General features: G+C 39.8%; 1 non-coding gene across 1 annotated transcript; it reads right to left on the bottom strand.

The window, feature by feature from the left end:
• Positions 1 to 254: 254 nt before the first annotated feature.
• LOC136547676 (small nucleolar RNA R71) lies at positions 255 to 361 on the bottom strand. Its single transcript, XR_010781640.1, has one exon. It is a non-coding gene; the product is annotated as a small nucleolar RNA R71 (small nucleolar RNA).
• Positions 362 to 5,503: the final 5,142 nt, after the last annotated feature.

Raw genomic sequence — 5,503 nt, forward strand, 5'->3', positions numbered from 1 at the left:
ACATGGTGCAAGCTAGCCAGTTTTGTGGAAAGGCACATGAAGATGCGAGTACTCATCTCTAATACTTCCTAGAGATCTGCAGCACTTTCACCATCAAAGGAGTTTCCAGAGATGCCATACTACTTCACCTCTTCCCATTCTCACTCTTGGGGAAGGCGGAGCAGTGGTTCTACACCAACAAAGATAGAAACACTATATGGGATAACTGCTCCACTGCCTTCCAAGCAAAGTTCTTTCCCATGGGCAAGACCAATGATCTTCGTGGGAGAATTTCAAGTTTTCAGCAGCAACACGATGAATCCATCGCTGAGGCATGGGAACGCTTTCAATACTACATATCAAAATGTCCTCATTATGGGATGGAGAATTGGTTACTCATGCTGACTTTCTACCACGGGTTGACCAATAGCACCCGTGAGAACATGGATGCTGCTGCTGGAGGTGCTTTCTTATCACTCATAATCCCAGGTGCAACAACTCTCATGGAGAAGATGGCCTCCAACCAAGGTTGGAATGAAGAACATCTTTAGACCCGCAAGAGAGGAGGTGGTATGCATTAGCTCAAGGAGGTAAACATGTTGTCCACCAAGATGGACCTACTAATGAAGAACCTTGAAGACCGAGCTAATGAGAAACAAGAAGTCATGCACATGTATGATTCCCGCATGACTTGTGAAGAGTGTAGAAACACTGGACATTCAGGGAACAACTGTCCTAAAACCCATGAGGATGTGAACTTTGTCAACAACAACAACTATCATCCTCAATAAAATCAAGAATGGAATCAGCAATAGAGGCCGAACTACCAAGGTAACTATCAAGGTAATAATTTCAATAATCAACCACCCTTGAGAGAGTTAATTTCTGGCCAAGCTAAAATAACGGAGGGCTTATCTAGAAAGTTAGCTTCCAATGATAAAATCTTAGAAAACATAAACAATAGAATGGATAGCTTCTCTTCTGCCATTAAAAATAGCATAGCTTTAATAAAATGATAGAATCACAAATAGGTCGGCTGGCGGCTACTGTTCCTCCAACCGACAAAGGTAAGATTCCATGGCAACTAGAAGATCTAGAAACTGCAAATCTTATCGATATTCACAATACAACATATTACTACATGGAGCCATCGACGGAATGGTGGATAGATTATTCCTTGCCTGAAAAGAAGGGTGATATAGGAAGACCTATCATTCCCATCGCCATGAAACCTCACATTTTCCAAGAAGCTATTTGTGACTTCAGAGCAAGTGTCAATATCATGCCTAAGGTAATTTATGATAAAATTAATGGAGATACTTTGTTATACACAAATATGCATTTGTAGCATGCAAATCAGTCACTCTGCTATCCTAAGGGAATTCTTGAAGATGCCATTGTTCGAGTGGGAAAATAGTATGTTCCCATGGACTTTATGGTTTTGAAAATAGGTGGAGATGTTAGGGCACCCATTATCCTGGGCCGACCCTTCCTAAGCATCATGAAAGCTATCATTTACGTGGATAGTGCCAAGATCTGTTTTACAATCAAAGATAAGAAGGACAAATTCACTTTCAAGAACCATATCTTGCAATCTCCTAGTCATCGGCAAATGGCGTACCTGCCCGAAGACACCACAGTGAGCAAAAAGAAAAACAACAGGAGAAGAAGGAAGAATAAGGCTAGGCAACCACAAGAAGAATCAGTCAAGATGATCAACACACTTTGATCGGAGTACGACCACCTCCTCGCTTCACCATACCTTACCAAGAAGGACGATCCTGGCGTACCAACGATTGAATGTACTATTGGACAAAGAATTTTCCATAACACCTTCTATGATATTAGATTGGGTGTCAATATAATATCCAAGGTAACGTATGAATACTTATTTAGTGATGAACCTTTGTTCCCTATATATATGCAATTATAGATGGTAGACCAATCAATCTGATCTCTGGAGGGTATAGCAAAAGATGTCATAGTGAGAATACATGATCACTATGCCCCTGCTGACTTCATAGTTCTAGACATGGGAGAAGAAGAAGATGATACACCAATCATCCTTGGAAGACTGTCCCTCAACACCACCAATGCGATCATCTACATCAGATCTGGACAAGTCCACATCCAATTCCTTGGAGAAAAGGTATGTTGTTATTTCAATAGTTATACTAATTATGAACAGCCAAAGAAGACCCGCTCCAAGAGGAGACATCGATCATCCCAATGCCAGAAGAATCAATCTCCAAAGAATGGATGGGAGGAAGATGAAGAAGTTGTGAAGATGAACCTACTGTTGACGTTTGTGAGTGCAAATATAATATTAAGGATTCCACAAGCGCACAGAACATCAATGTAGCATTTTATCGGGAGTATTCCAGGTATCGTTATTTATATTTTACCATAGGGAAATAATAGAATAAAGATTTATTGGTTAACAAAGGAGTATCTACTAATCAACATACCGGCATAGCTAGGGCAGTGGGTAAAGGTAATGATAGGAATTAAGCATAATGACACTTAGGGGATAGATCTTATAAAGATAAATAACTAGTCAACTTGGGAGAACAACGGGTAAGGTAGAGTCCTGTGACATTCTTTTTACATGGTCAAAGTTCATATACATCCAACTATAGCTAAGACTAACTCTACTCTTGTGCACTTTGGGACACCGCTTAGATAGTAGAGAATCCACAAAAGATTACTCTACAAACACGACTACGGTCCCACAATTTAAGAACCTGTTCAATTCAGAGTGGACTACAAAGGATAGATGGGACCATCACCACCCGCTGCTACCACACAACTAGAGAACAGGATGTACTCATAGGCAGAGCATTGTATAAGCACCATGCCTACATTAGGCTCGGCTACTTAGCCCAACTGATAAACTAGCAGGCTAAGCGCTCTATGAACCCGCAAACAAAAGTAATGATAACCTTAACTAAGTGAAATATAAATTCAAAGTAAGTATAGCCATGTAGATAAGAATATGATAACTTAATAATAAGTCTTACAAGATGTAGAAGTGAAGATACAAGGCTTTACCGATCCTCTAAGACTAGATCCAAAACTTAAGCATGAGCCCAAATTGACCCTCACTCTCGAGCTACTAATCTACTACATTGGAGAGTTCTAGATCTAATCCTCCTGGTGTGTCTTGATCTGAATGAGAGATATGAATTAGGGTTTTTAGGATGGCCTCAGGGAGGGGGTAGGGGCTAGTATATATAGGTTGGAGCATCAATCCTGAGCCCTCGGATCAAACTGACTTGAATGGATGGCGAAGATGCAACCTAAGAGGCGGTGGAAAACCGACGTCACGAGGCGGAGGCTGACAGGTGGCCCCATAGGCTAGCCAGCCTACAGGTGGGGCTAGCCGGCCCCACCTAGAAGCCTCTTGCGGTCTTCTTCGGTGTGGTGTCCTCTGGAACCTTCTAGAGTTGTTTACGCCATGTTTAAGCGTGATTAAGTCTGATGTTTGGGTCCACCTTGACGGTTTTCTGGATAAACCATGCTGAAAACACAGATTCACCAAAACTTATGGAATTTATTAGTTTAAACCTCTAGACCTATGTTTGGTGATGGAATTAAGTATATATGTAGGATATGTTGATGGTTTATGATTGATGTTAACAACCGTCAACACCTACTCTGCCTAAGTTAAGTCCACAGACCAAGCAGGTGTGGAAGGAAAAGGCGGCGACATCATTAGAGTCACCATCATGAGAGGTGCAACCATCAAGGTCTCCATCTTCGAGACTGACAGATGCACCCAAGGAATAAAACAAGACCGGAGGTAGTCCTGTCTGGAGGACTTAAAATTCTGAACCCTCGCCATGAGGTAAAATTGGTAGTTATCCATATTTAGTTTTCAGCATTGCATGAAATTTTTTACTTTATCATATTTACTTTTCTGCATTAGCATTAGAAAAGAAAATAAAAATTCCATAATTACATTATAAAAATACTAAAGCCCCATGTGAATAAACATTCACCATGGTAGCATAAAAAAATAAATAAATACCATGCTTATATTTAGTACTACATAAATAAGAAAATCCAAAAATACTAGATAGACATCCTGTTAAAATTCTGCCAATACGAAATTATATCTAAACCCACAAGAACAACTAATCTCCCGATGGCTGACCACTAACCCTTTATCCTAATCCGTTCCACGAGTTTTGGTGTTCTTGTTGGTATTCTGTAGGATGATACACGTGATCAAGAGCAAGTTCACCCCGGTCGTCTTCATCTTGCTTCACCCATAGACGAGAAGGACATCAACCGGCAAAAATCTGCTTTGCGAAGGATCACTCAACTTTAACATTCGACCATGAGAACATCCAGCTTGGAGAAAGAGCATCCCCTATGTATCTAGATAAGATTTCTTTCCTTTTGTTCACTTTACATTTGCTATAAAAAGATGCATAACTAAAAACAAAATAAAAATTAATCTTAGCTATATATTAGTAATGTGCGATCTTAAATCTTGAAAACAAAATAAAAAGTGTGTGTCTAGTTTTCTGTTTTCAGAACTAAATAAAATAAATGGACTCTGAAGATAATCGCTTATAATGGAAATGATGAATAGTTGCTCTGTTGTAATTCCTTTCAAGTACCTAGTTTTCAGCCTTGAATTCTCCCGAGTTTTGGATAAGACTATTTTGATATAAAAATTTACTCTGAACTTGAAACTCGTGGGTAGCATATGCTTGATCTTAAGTCTAGGTAATTGACGGATATGATATGGGAAGATCTGAGCTACTATTTATCTTTTTCCAAGTGATACTAAAGTTCTGGAGATTTATCTCTTGGAAAAACATAAAAAATGCTACATGATGAGCTCATGTATGACAAAACTTAAATTCCTACCAGAACCATATATGATATTTAGACTAGAAAAACTTCCACACATATATGCTGCTTGTTTTGCATTGGGTTTAGTCAAGCATTGTTGACCCTTATAAGAGGTTTGTCATGCTCTTAAAATCAAGATCATGTACATACCACCCACATATGCACTACTACTACACCGGGGGTAAGCGCAAAAACATGTCAGTCCATCTAGATTCACCTAAAAAATATTTTACTCCTACATTGGGAATGAACACCCAAAAATATGCATGATAGGATATTCACCAAATAAATGCTCTAAAAGTTCTTGTTGCTATATCTCAAAAAAATTTGTCACAGAAAGAAGTATGTGGCTATGCAACAGTTATTTATAAAAAAATGTTGAGAAACAAAATGGAAAAGTGTCCGAAATATTGAAAACAATGGGTAGATCGGCCTTAGGTCGGCCCCACCGGTCGGCCCCACCAGCCGCACCGGTAGATCGGTCAACCTGTGGGGGCCACTGTCAACCTCCGCCTCATGATATCAGTTCTCCACTGCCTCCTAGGTTGCATCTATGCCATCCATTCAAGTCGGTTTGATCTGAGAGCTCAGGATTAATGCTCCGACCTATATATGCCAGCCTCTGCCACCCCCTGAGGCAATAAGTCGTTTGAGAAGA

Source organism: Miscanthus floridulus, chromosome 3 (assembly GCF_019320115.1).
Source record: "Miscanthus floridulus cultivar M001 chromosome 3, ASM1932011v1, whole genome shotgun sequence".
Lineage (NCBI taxonomy): Eukaryota > Viridiplantae > Streptophyta > Magnoliopsida > Poales > Poaceae > Miscanthus > Miscanthus floridulus.